Source organism: Oryctolagus cuniculus, chromosome 21 (genome assembly GCF_051225735.1).
Source record: "Oryctolagus cuniculus isolate XC-2025 breed Fujian yellow rabbit chromosome 21, ASM5122573v1, whole genome shotgun sequence".
In the NCBI taxonomy this organism is placed as follows: Eukaryota; Metazoa; Chordata; class Mammalia; order Lagomorpha; family Leporidae; genus Oryctolagus; species Oryctolagus cuniculus.
In genome coordinates, this window is record NC_142887.1 from 34289839 (window position 1) to 34314547 (window position 24709).

The following is a 24709-nucleotide window of genomic DNA, read 5'->3' on the forward strand; positions in this document are numbered from 1 at the left end:
CCCCTCTGAGCCTCAGGGCTGTCGGCCACTGCCAAGGAGGCTCCGTGGGTCAGCTGTGAAGGGAAGGCAGGAACTGACACGTGAGGACGAGGCCCAGAGCGGGTGGTCGTGTGGGCAGTGCGATGAGCTCCTGGGTCCTGGAGCCCGAGGACGGGACGGGCCACCTCGCACACACTGTTTCAGCATCTTCCTCACTCTTCCACAGTACTGAGCGAGGTGCCCAGGGGCTGTGTGCGGCCGGCAGGTCCCATCTGGGCCCCTGTGAGGCCTGGGGATCCAAGGCACGGGGGTTGTTCACACTGTGTGTGCCTGTGGCACCCTTGGGTCCTAACTCAGGGGAAAGGTTCACGGCCCAGGGCGTGCTGAGTGGGCGCTGAACAGGGGACGGGCCGTGTGCAGTTCCAGGGAACCCTCTGAGCTTTTTCTGGAAGGAGCTTCCGTCACCAGGGCTGTGCTCTTGAAGCTGGGTGAACACCTGCTGGTCATGGCACTGGGCGATTCCTGCCCAGATGGGCAGCTGGGCTGGGAGTGCCAGAGGCACCTTCTGGGTCCTGGAATCCACAGAGCCACAGAGCAGCCCGGGAGTGGGTGGGACTGTAGCTGCCCGGAGCAGAGTGTGTTGTGTGCGCATCAGGCAGCTGGGCCACCACTGAAATAAGCAATAAGTAGACTCCTGGGACCAGTCAGTCCCCTGCAGGTGGGCCTTGAAGCGACCTTCCCTTCCAGAGGGGAGTGACCCTGTCCCTAAAGCTGTGTGGTGTCCAGGGACCCGCAGAGCACATCCTGAGAGCCCTCCTGTCCCTTCCTGCCCCTGCTGGCGGCCCCTGGTTTGGGAGGGTGGAACTGCCCGTGGGACACATCTCAAATGGAGCCACGACTGCGCGCCTGGGTACGGCTGGCGGCCGTAGAGCCAGTGGCTGGGGCCTCAGGCGGCCATTTGGCCATGGCTCAGGGTGATGCCCAGCTCTGCCACTAGCAGGGCGACACGGGGCCAACCCCTCCCTCTGGAGCCTCAGCTCTGAGCCCCTCGTTGGGCTGGGGTGCTGAGACCCCCACCGTGAAGGAGGCCACTGGCCCAGCCCCAATGGGGGCCTGCCACCCTGAAGTCAGAATCTGCTGAGTTTTTAGGCGGGCGTGTTTCTATCCACGAGTTCTCGCTACACACCGGTGTTTAAAGAGAAAAAAGTGACCTTTCATTTTTTTTTTTCTTGAGACTTGAGAGTGAGCAAACTGCATACCACTGATTTTTTAAAGAGCAGACTGCACGGCTGTGGAGTGGCACAGGTGTCTGTTCATGCTGTGCGGGCGCAGCGCTGGCTTCTGAGGCGGTGCCCGCGGTGAGACCTGCAGCTGCCTGCACACAGCCAGAGTCGTGGGTGCCCGGCCCGTTTCTACCTTCTGTTAAACCACTTTGATTTGGGGAGAGAAAAGAATAGATATTTGAGAGGCAGAGTTACAGAGAGGCAGAGGCAGAGAGAGAGAGAGAGGTCTTCCATCCGCTGGTTCATTCCCCAGATGGCCGCTATAGCCGGAGCTGGGCTGATTCGGTCAAGAAACAGGAGCTTCTTCCAGGTCCCCACATGGGTGCAGGGGCCCAAGGACTTGGGCCATCCTCCACTGCTTTCTCAGGCCACAGCAGAGAGCTGGATTGGAAGTCGAGCATCAGGGACTCAAACAGGAACCCTACATAGGATGCCGGTGCTGCAGGTGGTGGCCTTACCAGCTACGCCACCAGCGCCATGGAGTAGCAGGTAAAGCCATTGCCTGCAGTGCTGGCATCCCTTATGGGTTCCAATTCAAGTCCCAGCTGCTCTACTTCTGATACAGCTCTCTGCTGTGGCCTGGGAAAGCAGCAGAAGATGGCCCAAGTGCTTGGGACCCTGCACCCGCATGGGAGACCCAGAAGAAGCTCCTGGCTCCTGGCTTTGGATCTGCACAACTCCAGCCACTGCAGTCATTTGGGGAGTGAACCAGCAGATGGAGACTCTCTCTCTCTCTCTCTCTCTCTCTCTCTCTCTCTCTCTCTGCCTCTCTGTAACTCTGCCTTTCAAATAAATGAATAAATCTTTAAATAAAAAAAGTTTTACATCCAGTTATTCTCCTACTGATACTATATTACTGGCAGCTTTTCTGTGTCACTGAGTAGAGATCTGCTTCATTTTTCTGTTTTTATATTTTAATAAACTTTTTAACTGTAAAGTACACAAATCAGAGTGCAAAGACTAATAAAAGATCAAAGTAAAACCACTCTGGTACCCAGTACCCAGGTCAAGATGTTACACTTTTGTTTCCTTCCTTCCTAGACTAAAATTGTTGCTTTTCTTGCCTTATTACACTGGCTAGGACCTTAGTATAGTGTTGACTGGAAGTGGAGACCACAGGGTAGGTTTGGGGACAGTAGTTTAAATGCCACTTCAGATGCCTGTATCCCATAATGGAGTGCCTGGAGTTGAGTCCACTTCCAGGTCTAGCTTCCTGCTAGTCTGTACCCTCCCAGGCTGCTGCTGATGGCTCAGGCACTTGGGGCCCTGCCATCCACATGGAAGACTTGGGTGGAACTCTGGCTGAAGGCATTTGGGGAATGAACCAACAGATGAAAGATCTCTCTTTCTCTCTTTCTCTCTCTCTCTCTCTCTTTCTGCTTTTTAAATGAACAAAAAACAAACATTTGTTTAAAATCAAAAGTATGTATTCCTTAATCAAAGTTCATAAAGACTTTCCCATTTTCTTCTAATAACTTAGTAGTTTTATGTTTCACCTTTAAAAAAAATCCATATGGATTTTATTTTTATAAATGCCATGAAATGTCTTTATTAGTTTTTAGTTACTCAGTATCCTGTCATTGACTAGTCATGGCTGCAAATGACCCTAAACCTGTTTCAATTATCAAGGCTATTTCAAAGGAATATGGTTTAATATGCCAAATAAAATTTGGTTATTTGTTTAGTTGAACAGGCACTCTAGTGCCTTTCAGGAAAAAAAATTTTTCCTTTAATGATAAAAATTTGTACCACTTAGGATATTGGGGAATAAATGCCATAGACTTGAGGAAAATTTCAACAATGAAGTTTTGTAAATATCTTGTTGGCATTGCATGAAATTCATTCATGTCATAGTCAAGATTCTTGAACTAATTTGTGGTGGTAGTTCCAACCTAGTGTAGGCAAACATGTACTTCCTTGGTTCACATAGCTGAAAAGGCCAAGAGCACACTACGTTCAGGCATAACTAGATCCAGGGTTCTGAATGAGGGGCCGGCACCGTAGCACAGCAGGTCAAAGCCCTGGCCTGAAGCACCAGCATCCCATATGGGCGCCAATTCTAGTCCTGGATGCTCCTCTTCCAATCCAGCTCTCTGCTGTGGCCTGGAAAAGCAGTAGAAGATGGCCCAAGTCCTTGGGCCCCTGCACCCACGTGGGAGACCCAGAGGAAGCTCCTGGCTCCTGCATTCGGATCAGCACAGCTCCGGCCGTTGCAGCCATCTGTTGAGTGAACCAGTGGATGGAAGACCCCTCTCTCTGTCTCTACCTCTCTCTGTAACTCTGTCTTTCAAATAAATTTTTAAAAAAACAGGGTTCTGAATGAACCAAGTATATGTAAGAGCTTCAAATTATCATGGCCCCAGAGAGCCTGGTGGAGGGAAGCAGTCATTCTCAGTCCCTCCAGCAGAAGAATCCTGGAGCAAATTCTGATTTGCCCAGCCTGGATCTCACGTCCAGTCCTCCTATATTGTCGCTCCCCCATTTGTGGAGGAATGACACCAGACCCTGCACTGTTCTTTCTGCCCAGCCCTTTCTGGGTTAGCTGCCGGCCCCTCACCCGCGGAGGAACGACGCCGTCCCGGGTTAGCTGGCGGCCCCTCCACCTCCATGGAGGGGCGGCACCCTCCGCCGCTTTCCCCGCTTCCGCAGAGGAGCGGCACACCGCCGGCCAGCTCTCTAGGGGGCTGCTCAGATGTTCCTCAGGTGTTCCTCCAGATGTTCCTGGTGCATGTTGTCTCTCTCCTGCTTTATAGTCCTCTTCCACCAATCCCAATTCTGCTACCCACATGCCGAGCACGCTGCTCTCCTCCAATCAGGAGCAGGATCAGCTCCTGCAGTTCAAATTGGCGAGAGGCAGCTGTGTAGAAGTTTACTCCTCCCCAGTGCCATATTGTGGGAGAGCAGATGCATAGAATAAGTCTTAATTCCAGTAATTTAGTCTAGTCTCAGTTGCTCCCCACACTATTTCAGTTTTTGCCCAGCACACAGGGAATGTGGGCCAGGCCTGAGTCCCGTGCTGGACTGGAGTGGGAGGCAGTTTGACTGGATCCCCCCAGACTACCCAGAATGGGATCCAACTGGAAAGAGAGATTCTGCGACCAGAAGCAGGCAGAGAGAGGTTGCTGGGCGCACAAACACCAAGGCCTGTTCCTCTTAGCACATAAGGCCTGGACTGTGTCACCCTGATGTACTTTATGGATGAGACACAACCAATCCCAGTGAGTCTGGTTTTGCCATCTCAGTTCTTCAGTCGTATGTGAACACTCTGTTTAAGGAGCTGACGAGTGTGATCTTTATCTGCTGCTGAATAAGTACTTTGATGCCATCCCCAGTGTCATCAGTGATGGCAACTGGACTGCCAAGCCAGAGTGCTACCTCCCTCGCCCGGATGCTTTCCACATTTTCCGTGATCCCGTCTCTGGGGACATCCCCTGGCCAGGACTCCTCTTCGGTGTCTCTTCCCTCACCTTCTACTTCTGGAGTGCGGATCAGGTAATTAGAGGCCTTGTCACTAAAACCACTGCTCATGGGGTCTTGGGGGTGTGCCTGACATTCCAGGCCCCAGCACAGTCTGCAGATAGAAGGAACTGTGGACCTGTCCACTCCGTGGTCAGATTTCCCCGACCAATTTGTATTTATTGCCCAAATAGCAGTGTAAGAAGTTCCATGGAAATGCGATTTTCAGGGTGGTTGTTTGACACAGTGGTTCTTGGGATGTCTGCATCCCGTATTGGAGTGCCTGGGTTTGAGTGTCGGCTCCACTTCTGATCCCAGCTTCCTGCTCACGTGCAGCCTGGGAAGCAGCAGATGAAGGCGCAAGCAGCTGGGCTGCTGCCAGCCACGTGGGAGACCTGGACTGAGTTCCCAGCTCCTGGCTTCAGCCATTGCAAATAACTTAGGGAGTGAATCAGTGGATGGAAGATATCTCTCTCTCTCTCTCTCTCTCTCTCTCTCTCTCTCTCTCTCTCTCCCTGCATTTGTCTCTTTCCCTTTCAAATAAAATGAAAATAAATAAATACAAATTAAACTGTTTCTTCCACAGCCCCATCTACAACATATCAACTCTTGAATTTTTTCCTATCATTGTCTAAAAAGCATAATTTTGTTGGAAATGAAAAGTGGCTTTTTTTTTTGCTCTGCTTGTAACAGTGATACATTCTTTTAAAATTTCATTATAGTGAAATGTATATCAGAAGAATGATGATGAGGCATCTATGTGACCAGTACTCCAGTTAAGAACCAGCACATAGGGGCCGGCACCGTAGGTCAGTAGGTTAATCCTCCACCTGCGGTGCCGGCATCCCATATGGGCGCCGGGTTCTGTCCCAGCTGCTCCTCTTCCAGTACAGCTCTGTCTGTGGCCTGGGAAGGCAGTGGAGGATGGCCCAGATGCTTGGGCCCTGCACCCATGTGGGAGACCAGGGGGAAGCACCTGGCTCCTGGCTTCAGATCAGCATAGCTCTGGCCACTGCAGCTGTTTGGGGAGTGAACCAATGGAAGGAAGACCTCTCTCTCTCTCTCTCTCTCTCTCTCTCTCTCTCTCTCACTGTAACTCTACCTGTCAAATAAATAGAAAAAATCTTAAAAAAAAAAAGGAACCAGCACATAGCCATTACCTGAGAATAAAAATGCCACATCCTCACTGGCAGAGAGTCACACTATAGAGAAAAGTTCAAACATGAAATCACCAAAATCCCATCAGAAAGTGATACACAGTATCTTAGTGAACCTGCTGCCAGAAGCCTTTTAGTGCATAAAGCAAATAGGCATGTATGCATTATTTTACATAACCAGAATTATGCTGCTGCTGTTCTCTGACATCTCTTGGTTTTCTTTTTACTCGTAAACATGTTTCAAACATCTTTTCATGTCAGTAAACAACTATAAACATTTTCCTTTTTAGGGATTTTTAAAATTTTTATTGGAGAGGCAGAGACAGACAGATAAAATAAAAAGTGCTCCCATCTATCTGCTGGTTCTCTGCCCATCCCCAGATGCCCACAGATGGCCAGGGCTGGGCCACACAGAACTGGGAGGCAGGAACTCAATCCAGGTCTCCCGCATGGGTGATGGGAACCCACCCACCTGAGCCATCACCTGCTGCTCCCAGAGTGCACATGAGCAGGAGTGGGGCTGGGACTCAAACCCAGGCACTCCACATGGATGCACGTGTTCTGATAGCACCTACCCAGCAGCCTGAGTGTCCACCTCAAGACCTCATTTCAGGATGGTAGCCCCTCTGTTGTGTATGGCTACCAGAACAAAGTCAGCAGTGAGTTCACGGGTGTGATTTCCAGGGTTCACCATCACAGTCCCTGATACTCCATTCTTGGGTGTGATCTCTGTTCCACCTGTCTGACCCCTAGTGACCTTATATGCTTGGTTCTTCTGATAAGTAATGCTTCTAAATGACATGTCCTAATTCTTTTTTTAACTTTTATTTAATGAATATGAATTTCCAAAGTACAACTTATGGATTACAATGGCTTCCCCCCCATACCGTCCCTCCCACCCACAACCCTCCCCTTTCCCACTCCCTCTCCCCTTCCATTCACATCAAGATTCATTTTCGATTATCTTAATATACAGAAGATCAGCTTAGTATACATCAAGTAAGGATTTCAACAGTTTGCTCCCACACAGAAACATAAAGTGAAAAATAATAGATGATTTTTTTAAATGATGATGAAATCAGATCAGACCTATTGTCATGTTTAATCCCAGTGAGAGTCAAGTTGGGAATTGATAATTTATTTTTTCTTATACAAGATCAGTTTAGTATACAATAAGTAAAGATTTCAACAGTTTGCACCACCATAGAAACACAAAGTGAAATATACTGTTTGAGTACTCGTTATAGCATTAAGCCTCAATGTACAGCACATTAAGGACAGAGATCCTACATGAGGAGTAAGTGCACAGTGACTCCTGTTGTTGACTTTACAAATTGACACTCCTGTTTATGGCATCAGTAATCTCCCTATGCTCCAGTCATGAGTTTCCAAGGCTATGGAAGCCTTTTGAGTTCTCCGACTCTTATCTTGTTTAAACAAGGTCATAGTCAAAGTGGAGGTTCTCTCCTCCCTTCAGAGGAAGGTACCTCCTTCTTTGAAGACCTGTTCTTTCCACTGGGATCTCACTCACAGAGATCTTTTTGCCAGAGTGTCTTGGCTTTCCATGCCTGAAATACTCTCATGGGCTTTTCAGCCAGATCGGAATGCCTTTAGGGCTGATTCTGAGGACAGAGTGCTATTTAGGACATCTGCCATTCTATGAGTCTGCTGAGTATCTCACTTCCCATGTTGGATCACTCTCCCCTTTATTTATTCTATTGGTTAGTGTTAGCAGGTACTAGACTTGTTTATGTGCTCCCTTTGACTCTTAGTCCTTTCATTATGATCAATTGTGAACTGAAATTGATCACTTGGAATAGTGAGATGGCATTGGTACATGCCACCTTGATGGGATTGAATTGGAATCCCCTGGTATGTTTCTAACTCTACCATTTGGGGCAAATCAGCTTGAGCATGTCCCAAATTATACATCTCTTCCCTCTCTTATTCCCACTCTTATGTTTACCAGGGATCACATTTCAGTTAATTTTCTTTTTCTTTTTTTTTTAACTTTTATTTAATGAACATGAATTTCCAAAGTACAACTTATGGATTACAATGGCTTCCCCCCCATACCGTCCCTCCCACCCACAACCCTCCCACCTCCCACTCCCTCTCCCCTTCCATTCACATCAAGATCCATTTTCAATTATCTTAACATACAGAAAATCAGCCTAGCATACATTAAGTAAGGATTTCAACAGTTTGCTCCCACACAGAAACATAAAGTGAAAAATAATAGATGATTTTTTTAAAATGATGATGAAATCAGATCAGACCTATTGTCATGTTTAATCCCAGTGAGAGTCAAGTTGGGAATTGATAATTTTTTTTTTACAGAAGATCAGTTTAGTATGTATTAAGTAAAGATTTCAACAGTTTGCACCCCCATAGAAACACAAAGTGAAATATACTGTTTGAGTACTCGTTATAGCATTAAGCCTCAATGTACAGCACATTAAGGACAGAGATCCTACATGAGGAGTAAGTGCACAGTGACTCCTGTTGTTGACTTTACAAATTGACACTCCTGTTTATGGCATCAGTAATCTCCCTATGCTCCAGTCATGAGTTTCCAAGGCTATGGAAACCCTCTGAGTTCTCTGATTCTTATCTTGTTTAGACAAGGTCATAGTCAAAGTGGAGGTTCTCTCCTCCCTTCAGAGGAAGGTACCTCCTTCTTTGAAGACCTGTTCTTTCCACTGGGATCTCACTCACAGAGATCTTTTTGCCAGAGTGTCTTGGCTTTCCATGCCTGAAATACTCTCATGGGCTTTTCAGCCAGATTGGAATGCCTTTAGAGTTGATTCTGAGGCCAGAGTGCTGTTTAGGACATCTGCCATTCTATGAGTCTGCTGAGTATCTCACTTCCCATGTTGGATCACTCTCCCCTTTATTTATTCTATCGGTTGGTGTTAGCAGATACTAGACTTGTTTATGTGCTCCCTTTGACTCTTAGTCCTTTCATTATGATCAATTGTGAACTGAAATTGATCACTTGGAATAGTGAGATGGCATTGGTACATGCCACCTTGATGGGATTGAATTGGAATCCCCTGGTATGTTTCTAACTCTACCATTTGGGGCAAATCAGCTTGAGCATGTCCCAAATTATACATCTCTTCCCTCTCTTATTCCCACTCTTATGTTTACCAGGGATCACATTTCAGTTAATTTTCAACACTTAAGAATAACTGTGTGATAATTACAGAATTAAACCAGTCATATTAAGTAGAACAGACAAAAAAAATATTAAGAGGGATAATGTATTAAGTTGTTCATTAACAGTCAGGGCTATGCTGATCAAGTCACCATTTCTCATAGTGTCCATTTCACTTCAACAGGTTTCCTTTTTGGTGTTCAGTCAGTTGTCACCAATCAGGGAGAACATATGGTATTTGTCCCTTTGGGACTGGCTTACTTCACTCAGCATGATGTGTTCCAGATTCCTCCATTTTGTTGCAAATGACTGGATTTCATTGTTTCTTACTGCGGTATAGTATTCTAAAGAATACATATCCCATAATTTCTTTATCCAGTCTACCGTTGATGGGCATTTAGGTTGGTTCCAGGTCTTGGCTATTGTGAATTGTGCTGCAATAAACATTAGGGTGCAGACCGCTTTTTTGTTTGTCAATTTAAACTCCTTTGGGTAAATTCCAAGGAGTGGGATGGCTGGGTTGAATGGTAGGGTTATCTTCAGGTTTCTGAGGAATCTCTAGACTGACTTCTATAGTGGCTTGACCAGTTTGCCTTCCCACCAACAGTGGGTTAGTGTCCCTTTTTCCCCACATCCTCGCCAGCATCTGTTGTTGGTAGATTTCTGTATGTGAGCCATTCTAACCGGGGTGAGGTGAAACCTCATTGTGGTTTTGATTTGCATTTCCCTGATTGCTAGTGACCTTGAACATTCTTTCATGTGCCTGTTGGCCATTTGGATTTCCTCTTTTGAAAAATGTCTATTGAGGTCCTTGGCCCATCTCTTAAGTGGGTTGTTGGTTTTGTTTTTGTGGAGTTTCTTGATCTCTTTGTAGATTCTGGTTATTAACCCTTTATCTGTTGCATAGTTTGCAAATATTTTTTCCCATTCTGTCGGTTGCCTCTTCACTCTCCTGACTGTTTCTTTTGCAGTACAGAAACTTCTCAATTTGATGCAATCCCAATAGTTGATTTTGGCTTTGACTACCTGTGCCTCCCGGGTCTTTTCCAGAAATTCTTTGCCTGTGCCAATATCTTGAAGGGTTTCTCCAATGTTCTCTAATAACTTGATGGTGTCAGGACGTAGATTTAGGTCTTCAATCCACGTTGAGTGGATTTTTGTATAAGGTGTAAGGTAGGGGTCTTGCTTCATGATTCTGCACGTGGAAATCCAGTTTTCCCAGCACCATTTTTTTATCTTTTATTTAATGAATATAAATTTCAAAAGTACGACTCATGGGTTACAATGGCTTCCCCCCCATACCGTCCCTCCCACCCACAACCCTCCCCTTTCCCACTCCCTCTCCCCTTCCATTCACATCAAGATTCATTTTCGATTATCTTAATATACAGAAGATCAGCTTAGTATACATCAAGTAAGGATTTCAACAGTTTGCTCCCACACAGAAACATAAAGTGAAAAATAATAGATGATTTTTTTAAATGATGATGAAATCAGATCAGACCTATTGTCATGTTTAATCCTAGTGAGAGTCAAGTTGGGAATTGATAATTTCTTTTTTTTTTTTTTTACAGAAGATCAGTTTAGTGTACATTAAGTAAAGATTTCAATCGTTTGCACCCCCATAGAAACACAAAGTGAAATATACTGTTTGAGTACTCGTTATAGCATTAAGCCTCAGTGTACAGCATATTGAGGACAGAGATCCTACATGAGGAGTAAGCCAGCACCATTTATTGAATAGACTGTCCTTGCTCCAGGAATTGGTTTGAGATCCTTGATCAAATATAAGTTGGCTGTAGATGTTTGGGTTGATTTCTGGTGTTTCAATTCTGTTCCATTGGTCTATCCATCTGTTTCTATACCAGTACCATGCTGTTTTGATTACAACTGCCCTGTAGTATGTCCTGAAATCTGGTATTGTGATGCCTCCGGCTTTGTTTTTGTTGTACAAGATTGCTTTAGCTATTCGAGGTCTCTTGTGCCTCCATATGAATTTCAGCATCATTTTTTCCAGATCTGAGAAGAATGTATTTGGTATCTTGATTGGGATTGCATTGAATCTATAAATTGCTTTCGGGAGAATGGACATTTTGATGATGTTGATTCTTCCAATCCATGAGCATGGAAGATTTTTCCATTTCTTGGTATCCTCTTCTATTTCTTTCTTTAAGATTTTGTAATTCTCATCGTAGAGATCTTTAACGTCCTTGGTTAAGTTTATTCCAAGGTATTTGATTGTTTTTGTAGCTATTGTGAATGGGATTGATCTTAGCAGTTCTTTCTCAGTCATGGCATTGCTTGTGTATACAAAGGCTGTTGATTTTTGTGCATTGATTTTATATCCTGCCACTTTGCCAAACTCCTCTATGAGTTCCAATAGTCTCTTAGTAGAGTTCTTTGGATCCTCTAAGTAAAGAATCATATCGTCTGCAAAGAGGGATAGTTTGACTTCTTCCTTCTCAATTTGTATCCCTTTAATTTCTTTTTCTTGCCTGATGGCTCTGACTAAAACTTCCAGAACTATGTTAAATAGCAGTGGTGAGAGTGGGCATCCCTGCCTGGTGCCAGATTTCAGTGGAAATGCTTCCAACTTTTCCCCATTCAATAGGATGCTGGCCGTGGGTTTTTCATAAATTGCTTTGATTATATTGAGGAATGTTCCTTCTATACCCAATTTGCTTAGAGTTTTCATTATGAAAGGCTGTTGAATTTTATCAAATGCTTTCCCTGCATCTATTGAGATAATCATATGGTTTTTCTTTTGCAGTCTGTTAATGTGGTGAATCACATTGATTGATTTGCGAATGTTGAACCATCCCTGCATACCAGGGATGAATCCCACTTGGTCTGGGTGGATGATCTTTCTGATGTGTTGTTGTACTCTATTGGCCAGAATTTTATTGAGGATTTTTGCGTCTATGTTCATCAGGGATATTGGTCTGTAATTTTCTTTCAGTGCTGCATCTTTCTCTGGCTTAGGGATTAAGGTGATGCTGGCTTCATAGAAAGAATTTGGGAGGATTCCCTCTTTTTCGATTGTTCTGAATAGTTTGAGAAGAAATGGGATTAGTTCTTCTTTAAATGTCTGGTAGAATTCAGCAGTGAATCCATCTGGTCCTGGGCTTTTCTTTGTTGGGAGGACCTTAATTACTGTTTCAATTTCTGTTTCAGTTATGGGTCTATTTAGGTTTTCTATGTCTTCATGGTTCACTTTTGGTAGATTGCATGTGTCCAGGAATCTATCCATTTCTGATAGGTTTTCCTGTTTGCAGGCATACAGGTCCTTGTAGTAATTTCTGATGATTCTTTTTATTTCTGTGGTGTCTGTTGTTACGTTTCCTTTTTCATCTCTGATTTTATTGATTTGCGTCATTTCTCTTCTTTTTTTAGTGAGTTGGGCCAATGGGGTGTCAATTTTGTTTATATTTTCAAAATCCAGCTTCTCGCTTGGCTGATTTTTTGTAGTGTTTTTTTGGATACAATCCTGTTAATTTCTTCTCTGGTTTTAATTATTTCTCTTCTCCTACTAGATTTGGGTTTGGTTTGCTGCAGTTTTTCTAGGTCCTTGAGATGCGCTGAAAGCTCATTTATTTGGTACCTTTCCAATTTCTTAATATAGGCACCTATTGCTATATTGTTTATTTATTATTATTATTATTTTTATTTATTTTTTTGACAGGCAGAGTGGACAGTGAGAGAGAGAGACAGAGAGAAAGGTCTTCCTTTGCCGTTGGTTCACCCTCCAATGGCCACCGCGGCCGGCGCGCTGCGGCCGGCGCACCGCGCTGATCCGATGGCAGGAGCCAGGAGCCAGGTGCTTTTCCTGGTCTCCCATGGGGTGCAGGGCCCAAGCACCTGGGCCATCCTCCACTGCACTCCCTGGCCACAGCAGAGGGCTGGCCTGGAAGAGGGGCAACCGGGACAGAATCCGGCGCCCTGACCGGGACTAGAACCCGGTGTGCCGGCGCCGCAAAGCGGAGGATTAGCCCAGTGAGCCACGGCGCCGGCCACCTATTGCTATAAACTTGCCTCTGAATACTGCTTTTGCTGTATCCCATAAGTTTTGATATGTTGTGTTCTTGTCTTCATTTACTTCCAGAAAGTTTTTGATTTCTCTTTTGATTTCTTGAATGACCCAGTGTTCATTCAGGAGCATGTTGTTCAGTCTCCATGTGTTTGCATACTTTCTAGGGTTTCCTGAGTTGTTAATCACCAGCTTCATTCCACTGTGGTCTGAGAAGCTGCATGGTATGATTCTAATTCTTTTAAATTTGCTGAGACTTGCTTTATGGCCTAGTATGTGGTCAATCCTAGAGAAGGTTCCATGCACTGCTGAGAAGAATGTGAAGTCTGTAGATGTAGGGTTGAAAGTTCTGTAGATATCTGTTAGATCCATTTGGGCAATAGTGTCAATTAAATCTGCTGTTTCCTTGTTGATCTTCTGTCAGGATGATCTGTCTATTTCTGAGAGTGGAGTATTGAAGTCCCCCAGTACTATTGTATTGGAATCTAAATCTCCCTTTAAGTCCCTTAACATATCTTTTAAATAGACTGGTGCCCTGTAATTAGGTGCATATACATTTATAATAGTTACATCTTCCTGTTGAATTGAACCCTTAATCATTATATAGTGTCCCTCTTTGTCTCTCTTAACAGTTTTTATATTAAAGTTTATTTTGTCTGATATTAATATGGCTACACCTGATTTTTTTGGTTTCTGTTGGCATGGAATATCTTTTTCCAACCTTTCACTTTCAGTCTGCATGCCTCTTTGTTAGAGAGATGTGTTTCTTGTAGGCAACAAATAGTTGGGTTTTGTTCTTTGAGCCAGTCAGCCAAACGGTGTCTTTTAACTGAAGAATTCAGACCATTAATGTTTAATGTGACTATTGATACATAGTGAATTTGCCCTGCCATTTTCCCGGAAATATTTTCGAGTATATGCTTTGAGCTTCCCATGCTCTTTTACTGGTAGGTGTTCTTCCTTTCCCTTGTTTCATATTGATGGCCGTGTTTCTGTGTTTCTGAGTGTAGCACATCTTTAAGTATCTTGCAGGGCCGGATGAGTGGCGGCAAACTCTTTCAATTTCTGTTTGCTGTGAAAGGTCTTTATTTCACCTTCATTCACAAATGAGAGCTTGGCAGGATATAATATTCTGGGCTGGCAATTTTTCTCTCTTAGCACCTGTGCTATGTTCGCCATTCCCTCCTAGCCTGTAGTGTTTCTGATGAGAAGTCTGCTGTGAGTCTGATTGGAGATCCTCTGAGAGTAATCTGACGTTTCTCTCTTGCACATTTTAGGATCTTTTCTTTATGTTTCACTGTGGTAAGTTTAATTACCACGTGTCGTGGTGAGGATCTCTTTTGGTCTTGTTTACTGGGGCTTCTACGAGCTTCCTGTACTAGGATGTCTCTGTCCTTCTCTAAACCTGGAAAGTTCTCTGCTAGTATCTCACTAAAAAGGCCTTCTAATCCTTTCTCTCTCTCCATGCCTTCAGGAACTCCTAGAACTCGAATGTTGGTTTTTTTTTTAATAGTATCCTGTAGATTCCCAACAATATTTTTTAGATTTCTAATTTCCTCTTCTTTTCTTTGGTTTGACTGTATGTTTTCCTGTGCTCTATCTTCTAAGTCCGATATTCTCTCTTCTGCTTCACCCATTCTGTTTTTAAGGCTTTCTAATGTGTTTGTCATTTGATCTATTGAGCTCTTCATTTCATTTTGATTTCTCTTCACTATCACACTTTCCTGCTCTACTAGTTTCTGCGTTTCATTTTGATTCTTCCTTAAAATTTCATTTTCACGAGAGAGATTTTCAATCTTGTCCAATAAGGATTTCTGTAGTTCAAGGATTTGCTTTTGAAAACTTCTAAATGTTCTTATCATAAATTTTTTGAAATCCGTATCTTGCATTTCTTTTATCTCATCATCTTCATAATCTTGGTTTGGGGTGTTTTGTTTATTTGGAGGCATCATAGTGTCATCGTTGATCTTGTTCCCTCGATTTCTGTGTTTGTTACTTGGCATAGTTAATTCTTCTTTCGTCACTGTGCGTTTTTTTTTTTAATTTTATACTATGTCCGTGTTAAGTGGACTGCCTGCTGTTGGAGGAGCCTTGGAGGCTTGAGATGGGTGCGGCCTGAGAGCTCTGCTTAGTTCATCCTGGTTAAGGGTGTGCAAATGTGACACCCTCAGGTTATGCGTGGTAAATCTCAATTTATTTATTTATTTATTTATTTATTTATTTATTTATTTTATTTATTCAGGGGGTAAGTAACACCGCATGGCACGGCTGTGCAGAATTGATGGTATTTAGCTTCCAGTCTCTGGCTTCTACCCACAGAGTCTGTTTAGGCTCCTCTGGACTCCCACTGGGTTGCCTAGGCTACTGAATTGTAGTGACTCAGTTCCTTAGCTCTCCCCCGTTGATACGTAAATCCAGAGAGGGGGCCTGCTCTTTGTCTCTTGCAAATTCTTCAAGCGTTGCAGCCTTGCAACCTTTGCATGGTTAGGGGAAAGAGAAACCCCCAAGCTTTTTTTTTTTCCCTTCTTTCAGGTAGTGAGTTTCCTGCACTTTCCGGCCCCCCTCTAGATTCTGACCCCCGTTTCCCCACTAATGTCTCGGGTTATTGAGCTCACCTCCCCTTCCAGCGCCAATGTGTGGACTCAGAGCCCTGGACGTCCCAAGTCTCCCCGCTGTTGTCTGTGTGGCATGCACTCCCCTTCGAGCACTGGCGCGCAGACCCTGCGGCTTCCGAGGCTCGGTCCCTCGGCTTGGCTTCCGCACGGTGGGCGACCTTGTTCTCCCAGTAGGTCCTCCGATTCACAGCCACTCGATCCAGAAGAGTTTCCTCTGCAATGTTTTCCTGGTTCTTTTTTCTGAGGCTACCGTAACTCCCCTTCTATTAAACTAAATTTTCCCGGACTATTGGTGTGCGCCCTCACTATTCCGCCATCTTGGCTCTGCCCCACATGTCCTAATTCTTTATCATTTATGTTCAGAAATGCAAATTCTTTAAAGATTTATTTATTTATTTGAAAGAGTTACACAGAGAGAGGAAAGGCAGAGACAGAGGTCTTCCATCCAGCGGTTCACTCCCCAATGGCTGCAATAGCTAGAGCTGTGCTGATCTGAAGCCAGGAGCCAGAAGCTTCTTCTGGGTCTCCCACATGGGTGCAGGGACCCAAGGTCTTGGGCCATCTTCTACTGCTTTCCCAGGCAATAGCAGAGAGTGGGATGGGAAGTGGAGCAGCTGGGTTTCAAACTGGCGCCCATATGGGATAACGGCGCTTCAGACCAGGGCGTTAACCCACTGCACCACAGTGCCAGGAACGCAAATTTAAATTTCTTCTTTTGTCAGCTACCTAGATACTAGCATTAATACTAAAAACTTTAGGCCGGCGCCGCGGCTCAATAGGCTAATCCTCTGCCTGCGGCACCAGCTCCCTGTGTTCTAGTCCCGGTTGGGGCACCGGATTCTTTCCCGGTTGCCTCTCTTCCAGTCCAGCTCTCTGCTGTGGCCTGGGTGTGCAGTGAAAGATGGCCCAAGTGCTTAGGCCCTGCACCCCTTGGGAGACCAGGAGAAGCACCTGGCTCCTGCCTTCGGATCAGCATGGTGCGCTGGCCACAGCGCGCCAGCCACAGCAGCCATTGGAGAGTGAACCAACAGCAAAATGGAAGACCTTGCTCTAGTTTCTCTCTCACTGTTCACTCTGCCTCTTAAAAAAAGAAAAAATACTAAGAACTTTATATAAATTTTAATTTACATAGTATATCATCTATGAATAAAGAAAAGCTGAATCTTTGTTTCTCTCCTTGAGCCTTTAGCTTCTTTGTCTTTTCTCACGGTGCCAGCTTGGACATCCACATGTAACAACATTAGCTGTAGTCAGAGATGTCAGTACTCCCTCTGGAAGCAACCATGACAGAAAAGTCAGAGCCCTCCAGAATCCAAGCGGTGCAACTAACAGGCTAGGTTATACAGTGATATCAATTTGTGTATCTTAGTTGTATAAAATTTTCTATACCAAGCAAAAGAAATATTAACATTCCTTTCAAGCACATTTACATTTTAAAAAATTGGCCATAATTAGGCTATAAAAGAGGTTTTAGATTACTAATCAGTGGGTAGATACCAAACACTGTTCAGACTAATGAAAATTAGAAAGTAAAAGCTAAAGAACAGTTTCTAAAATCGCTTGAATCTGAAAATTAAGTAGCATGTTATTAAGTAGCTTGGGGACTGGAAAATCAAAAGATCACATTTAGAACTGGATGGCAATGAAAACACTGCGTGTCAACTTTTTTTTAAAAAAAGATGCATTTATTTGAAAGTCAGAGCTACACAGAGAGAGAAGGGGGGAGAGAGAGAGAGTGAGAGAGAGAGAGAGAGAGAGAAAGTCTTCCATCCTCTGGTTCACTCTCCAATTGGCCACAGCAGCCAGAGTTGCTCTGATCTGAAGCCAGGATCCAGGAGGTTCTTCCAGGTCTCCCACGCGGGTGCAGGGGCCCAAGGACTTGGGCCATCTTCTACTGCTTTCCCAGGCCATAGCAGAGAGCTGGATGGGAAGTGGAGCAGCTGGGTCTCAAACCAGCGCCTATATGGGATGCTCACACTGCAGGTGGTGGCATTACATGCTATGCCACAGAGCCGGCCCCTGCGTGTCAACTTTTAGGGCATATTGCAAACAGTACATTAAATGTACATTTTGGGAGTTGTGAAAAGTTAGCTGTAATACGCTAAACATTGAAATCCAGAAATTGCATAAAGAGCAGTAGACCAAAAAAGATTAACAAGAAGACAGATATATAAGGAGAAATAAAATAATAAAGACGATTAGTCAGCTTCTGTTACTGTAATGAAATGCCCAAGGCAAACTAACTGTATGAAGTAAGCAGGTTTATTTAGCTCACAGGTTTGGAGGCTAAAAGCCCAAACAGCATAACCTGACTCTGGTGAGGGCTCCACGGCACATGGGTTGTGGAAGAAGGGATCACATCTCAACAGTGGGAGCCAGAACAAGATGGAGCTTCACAGTCCCTTCTGAGAGTAGTGCCCCCATCTGACCTCGGGACTTCCTACTGGGCCTCGCCTCTTAAAGGTCCTACCTCCCAAACATGCCACAGTGCGGGCCAAGCCTCCGACACATTAATGAACCTAAGGCTGGACGGGGCGGTGGCAGGGGTGGGGATAGTGATAGAGATCAGCAAAGTGCACAGTGAACAAGTACAGATGGTCAGGAAACCAAGACCTGGTTCTTTCGAGACTGATGAGGTAGACATCTTCTAAGAGAATGGGAGAAAAATGAGATGCTTAAAATACCAAACAGAAAGCAGGGAGCAAAAGCAAAGAATCTTTTAGAAATTACTTTTAAATATTATGAATACATGTGTATTGATACATTTCTTTTTTTAAAAAAAAGATTTATTTATTTATTTATTTGAAAGGCAGAGTTACAGAGAGAGGCAGAGGCAGAGAGAGACAGAGAGAGAAAAGTCTTCCACCCGCTGGTTCACTCTCCAAACAGCCACAACAGCTGGAGCTGTGCTGATCCAAAGCCAGGAGCCAGGAGCTTCCTCTGGGTCTCCCACCTGGGTGTAGGGCCTGAAGACTTGGGCATCCTCTACTGCTTTCCCAGGCCACAGCAGAGAGCTGGATCTGATGTAGAGCAGCTGGGACTCAAACCAGCGCCCATATGGGATGCTGGCACCACAGGCGGCGGCTTTATGTGCTACACCACAGTTGCGGCCCTTTGATACATTTCTAAACCTATCTTCAATGCATAAATTCCTGGGAAATTATGTATTGGCATTTTGGGCAAAAGAAGAAATTTTGGATGCAAAAATAAAGCAATTAAATGGCTAGAAAATAGTAATCAAAGCATCTCTCCCAGAGCTCTAAGCCAGATAGCTTTGCTAATAAAGTCTACTAAATGTCTAATCTTTTACAAGGTGTTCCAGAAAATAAATAAAAGCAAAAACTGCCCATATCATTTCGTGATTCCGGGGTAATCTTGATTCCAAAGCTGTGAGGAAAATACAAGACAGCAAGCCCGGGGGAAACCTCCTGAGCAGGGATCCCCATTCTCTCAGCCTGTGAAAAGCGGCTTTCAATCCATTCACGTCTCCAAATTTCTTAGTTTTGTCCGCTACCTTTAGCAAATGCTCCATTATTTATTTTCTCCTGACAGGCGGATAAATAGAGATCTTGCACGCACTGGGGTCCCGGCCCCCACTGAACAGGGAGTCGCCTGCACCGAGGTAGCCGCAGCCCGGCACGGGCCGTGCAAGCAGAGGCACTGGTGAGCGGACTGCAGGCCACTGCTGGGGTCTGGCAAGGGTCCAGTCCAAAAGGCAAGGCCAACAGAGCCTGGGAGGACAGAGGTCAGGTGGGGAGGGTGCTTGCGGAGCCCTGGTGCAGGGAACCTGGGAGAGAGATGGGGACCTGCCTGCCGGGGCTCCCCGGGCAGGCGGGGTCCAGGTCAGGCGGCCTTGCCAGCAGCGGCTCCTCAGGGCGCTCGCGGGCAGGGCCGTCACGGGCGGCGGGGGCTGCTCCCTTCTCCCCGGGCGCCGGCTGCAGGCACCCCTGCTGTCAGCGCCCGGCTTCTGGGGCAGCCGGGAGGGGCGGGACACTCGGGCTTCCTGGGCCGGCAGCCGCCGGGTCGCAGGAGCGCCCTCTTCAGGCAGGGAGCTGTGGTGCCGTGCTCCCGCTGCCCCGCATCAGTGCGCAGGCGCAGAGAACAACCCGCGCCACCTCTGGACGCTCAGCAGCCGTGGAGCGGCTTGGGGACGGCTCCCAGGGCTGGCCGCCTTTGCGCAGTCGCAAGCGGTCCTTTCTGATTGGTTGGTGCCTTCCACAGTACCCAATGGAAGTGAACCTCTCAGGAGCCCGCATTTGAATAGCGGGGCTATAAAAGCTCTGTCCGGGGCTGCGTCAGCTTTGTTGTTGCTGTGGTTATTTTCTGAGGCGGAGGGTTGTTGCCTGCAGGATGTCCAGCGCGCCCGGCTTGACCTTCAGGACCGGAAGACGCTGTGGAGAGCCCCGAGGGAAGAAAGGGCCGGCACAGGGACACGAGGGCTCCAGGTGCCGGGCGGGTCCGCCTCCCGCCTGGAGAACATCCCGGTGCCCGGTGCCCGGTGCCGCGCGTCGCGTCGCCATCCCCGCGCTGCCCCTGAGGCCCGGTGAGTCCTGTGGTCAGCGTCTGAGGGGGCGTCGCGGGGTGGCGGTCGTGACCGGAGGCCCGGGGCGCTCTCCCGGGGGTGGGAGCCGGGAGGAAGCCTCCAGGACGCTGGGAGTGTGCGTGTCGGGGACTCGGTGCTGCTCGGGGGGCGGCTGGTCTGCTGGGTGTCCTGCTGCGGGTGCTGCCGGGGCGGCGAGTTCCTGAAGTTGGAATAGAGGGAGGAGTTTTTTTTTTTTGTCGTTGGTCATGGTTAAATTCCACGTGAGAATTACGACCTGCGCTGTGTTTTCATTAAGATTGTGTGTGCGTGTGTGTGTGTGTGTGTATTGTGTAAGGTTTCCTTGCAACGCTTCTGTTTCTCATGGTTTGGGTTTCTCGTTGGGGAAGTTTTGGGTGCGGAATCATGTTAAGTCCTGGGAGATGGTTTTTAGGGTGAATAGCATTCATATTTAGGGCGTGTTCTTGCGGTGTTGGTTTGTATAACTGCGTGGCTACTGAAGGGCGTCCTGTAACTTGGTCCTGTAACTTGCAGTATTTTTCTGTGTTTAGCTTATTTCACTCAACATGATGTCCTCCAGTTGCAGTCTTTTTTAAAAAAAAAGTATTTATTTGAAATACAGAGTTGGGGCTGGGGGAGAGAGGCAAACAGACAAACACAGATCTTCTGTTTGCTGGTTCACTCCCCAAATGGCCACAATGCCCAGGACTGGGCCAGTCCAAAATCAGGACCAGGCCCTTCACCTGACTCTCCCATGTGGGTGCAGGATCCCAAGCGCCTGGGCCATCCTCTGCTGCTTTCCTAGGTGCATTAGCAGGTTCTAGACTGAACGTGGAGTACCTGGGACCTGAACCAGTACCCATATGGCATGCCGATGTTGCAGACAGCAACTGCGCTGCTCTACTATGCTACAACGTTGGCCCAACTGCTTTTGCTTTATCCATTTGTCTGATGATGGACACCTTGGTCGATTGGGTATTTTGGCTATTGTGAACACTGTTATAAACATGGTGGACACGGCTTTCACACAGTGTGCTTATATCTTTTGGGTATGTACCCAGTTGTGGGATTGCTGGATCATATGGCAAATGCATTTCTGGTTTTTTTTTTAAAGAAATATCTATAAGGCCGGCGCCACGGCTCACTAGGCTAATCCTCCGCCTTGCAGCGCTGGCACACTGGGTTCTAGTCCCTGTCAGGGCGCCAGATTCTGTCCCGGTTGCTCCTCTTCCAGGCCAGCTCTCTGCTGTGGCCAGGGAGTGCAGTGGAGGATGGCCCAAGTGCTTGAGCCCTGCACCCCTTGGGAGACCAGGAGAAGCACCTGGCTCCTGCCTTCGGATCAGCATGGTGCGCTGGCCGCGGCGGCCATTGGAGGGTGAACCAATGGCAAAAGGAAGACCTTTCTCTCTGTCTCTCTCACTGTCCACTCTGCCTGTCCAAAAAAAAAAAAAAAAAAAAAGAAAAGAAAAGAAATATCTATAGTGTTTTTCCACAGTGGTTGCTCTAATTTACATTCACACTAATGGTATGTAGGAGTTCCCCTTTCTCCATTGTCTTGCCAGCATTTGTTGCTCTTTTGGATAATAGCCATCTGACAGGAGTGAGGTGATATCTTATCATAGCTGTTGTTGTTGTTTTGAAAGATGTATTTATTTGAAAGGGTTACAGAGAGGCAGTGAGAGAGAGGTCTTCTATCCGATGGTTCACCCCCCAGATGGCGGCAAAGGTCGGAGCTGTGCTGATCTAAAGCCAGGTGCTTCTTCCTGAACTTTCACGCGGGTGCAGGTGCCCAAGGACTTGGGCCATCTTTTGATGCTTTCCCAGGCCCTAGCAGAAAGCTGGATCTGAGATGGAGCATCCGGGAGTTGAACCGGTGCCGCTTTAGCAGCCATGGCACAGAGCCGGCCCCTTATGATAGTTTTGGTTTGTTCTCCTGCGAGGCCCGCAGTGCTGGGATGATGGAGCGACAGCATTCTTCAAGAAGCACCGGAGACAAGTTTCGGTGAACTTGTCTGTTTACTGACAACCAATCTCAAGCTTTTAAAGGGCAGGCAGAGGTGGCGTAGCTAATTCAGGGCAACACTGATTCTGTAGGGTAAAGCTGATGTGATATAAGGTAAAGCTGTGCTTCTCCAATCAGCTTGAAAGTCATGTAGCCTTTGTAGACTCCCAGGTGGTCCTGATGGGCCTGGGCCACACCAGGGAGCTGCTTACCTGATTGGCAATTACAAGGCCCTTGAACAGGAAGTGTGAGGGGGGGGGAATGTGCCTGGGGCTCCTGCCCCCTGCCAGCAGTCAGGTCATAGGGTCCTTCCTGGGAGGCATGGTGTGCCACGCCCTCTTAACCTCCTGCATGAGCTAGGCAGGCAGTCTCCCAGCCAGGCACAGGGTCACACTGCTAATGATATTGAGCATTGTTTTCATATATTTTTGGCTATTTGTATTTCTTATTTTAAGAACTATCTGTCCAGGTCCTCTGCTCATTCCTTAACTGAAATGGTTATTATTCTGTTGTTCAGTCTTTCATTGTTATTATCTTTATTGTTACTGAAATTATCTGGGGAATTAGATGGCTACTTATGTGGTTAACAAGGGAAATTAGGAAAGAAGAAATATTGTTCAACAGATTTTTTTAGAATCTTTATTTGAAAGTGGGAAATATTTGGGAGTCACTTTCTCCAGTCAGATTATATACAATAAAAGTGATTTTAGGCTTGTTGAGAGGTTCAAATGTGATAGGTAGTGCATAATTTTCGGGAAGAACTGCACATAATTAGAGAACATGAATGCATGAGAGTAAGATTTGTTTTTGGGAATGTTGATTTGTTGTATTGCTGTGGTCCTAAAATGCTTATGATGGGAGCTGATAGTTTTGTGTAAAATGTTAAGTTATTTGGTAGATGGCTACAGGAGTGATATTGTGGGAGATGAGGAAGCCTGCAGAAAACCCTCCCAATTGCAAGGCATCTGACTGAGTTAATTAGGAACAGGTCATTATTAATAAATTGGAGCTGAGAATCAGGGATGTGTCAACAATGCATAGAAATTGCTGTGAGTGCTGTGGACAGCTGGTCAGGAGGGGGCAATGCGTGTGATTAAGAAGCTTCAGGCGGTGGTTTAGGATGTGTTTGTGGGTTGAATGATTGAGTCTTTAGAATAGAAGCCATTCAGGAGAGGAATGCCTATTAGTGCAAGGCTATCAATAATAAGAGATGAATTATTTCTGTGTTTCAGATATCCTGTTCATTGTTAAGGTTGTGGGTCTTATCTCTGGAGCTTATAAATAATACAGCTTTGAGGAATGGGTGTGTACAGATCTGTAGAAATGATAGGCATGACTGGTTACATGCCAGTGGTAACTATTTTTAAACTCAGATGTTTCAATTTTATTCACTTACCACATATATTAACGATTAACTGGAACCACCTGGAAATATGTAGCTACAGTGTGTTCTTGCAGAGTATTAGAAATAGAAGCTGTGAAAGTAAGCTGATCTGGGTTAGAATCCTAACTTTGATTTTCTAGCGTCAGGTCTTAAGCTTGGGCGAGGCAATTAACCACAGAGAATTCTAGAACTGTTAGAGGAGCATGACTCCTAAATGTAATTATAGCTGTTGTGGGGCTAATGAATGTTAAGACTAATGTGGCTAAACCAAGAAGGTGTAAGAATAAGTGGGCCACTGTAATACTGACTGTTAACTAGATGGCTAAGATTGTGGGTTGAAAAAATAGACTAATACAGGAATAAGTGGGACTGGTGTGCCCTGAGGGAGTAAGTGGACTGTTGATGCTTTTGTTTTATGGCAGAAGCCAGTAAAGTCTGCTCCTGCTCATGGTGGTATAGCTGTTTCTAAATTTATTGATAACTAGGTTTGGGTGTAAATGAGGTAATAGTCTTGGTAGATTTGTTGAAGCAATGAATATAGTGAGTGAGTAGTATTAGAGGTCTGATTCATCTTTAATGTTGTGTATTGTCTTTAAGAATGAGTTGCATTAGTTACTGTTGAATGGAGACTGATTGCTCTATAGGAGGTTGGGGGAGGGGAATAAAATATTAGGGAATAAGATATTGAGAATTACAAGGGCTAATATTGTTGGGGTAATGAAAGGGGCAAATAAGTTTTGCTTGTCCTAATGGGATTTCATGTTATGATGATGCAATCACTTTTGTTGTGGACTTAATGGTGTAGGTATTTGGAGAACTTCAGTTGGAATAAAATGAATATTGCTACCTACAATCATTGGGATAATAGGGAGAGAGCATGTTGATATATCTAATTGTGGCATTTCATTTTGGAGGTTATTCTCGATCTTTAACTTAAAACATTAATGCTAACTAGCTACATAATGATGATATGACAAAGGTATTGATCAATTTTCAAAGTGCTTTTGTGGTACTGAATGTACAATAGGCATGATGTTGCAGTTGGACCCACAAATTAGGGGATGCCGGCCCTAAAGTAGACTGGATGTAGTGAATGGGAGGGTTCC

General features: G+C 45.6%; 2 long non-coding RNA genes across 3 annotated transcripts in view; both read left to right on the plus strand.

The window, feature by feature from the left end:
• Positions 1–24709, plus strand: part of LOC149119918 (uncharacterized) — a 248561-nt gene that overhangs the window by 164993 nt on the left and 58859 nt on the right. The gene's annotated exons all lie outside the window — the stretch shown is intronic.
• Positions 19775–24709, plus strand: part of LOC149119920 (uncharacterized) — a 39485-nt gene continuing 34550 nt past the window's right edge. The window contains exon 1 of one of the 2 annotated variants that reach the window (XR_016227183.1): positions 19775–20220. This is a non-coding gene — a long non-coding RNA (uncharacterized LOC149119920). The remainder of the gene's footprint in view (positions 20221–24709) is intronic. The other variant, XR_016227182.1, reaches the window with a different exon arrangement.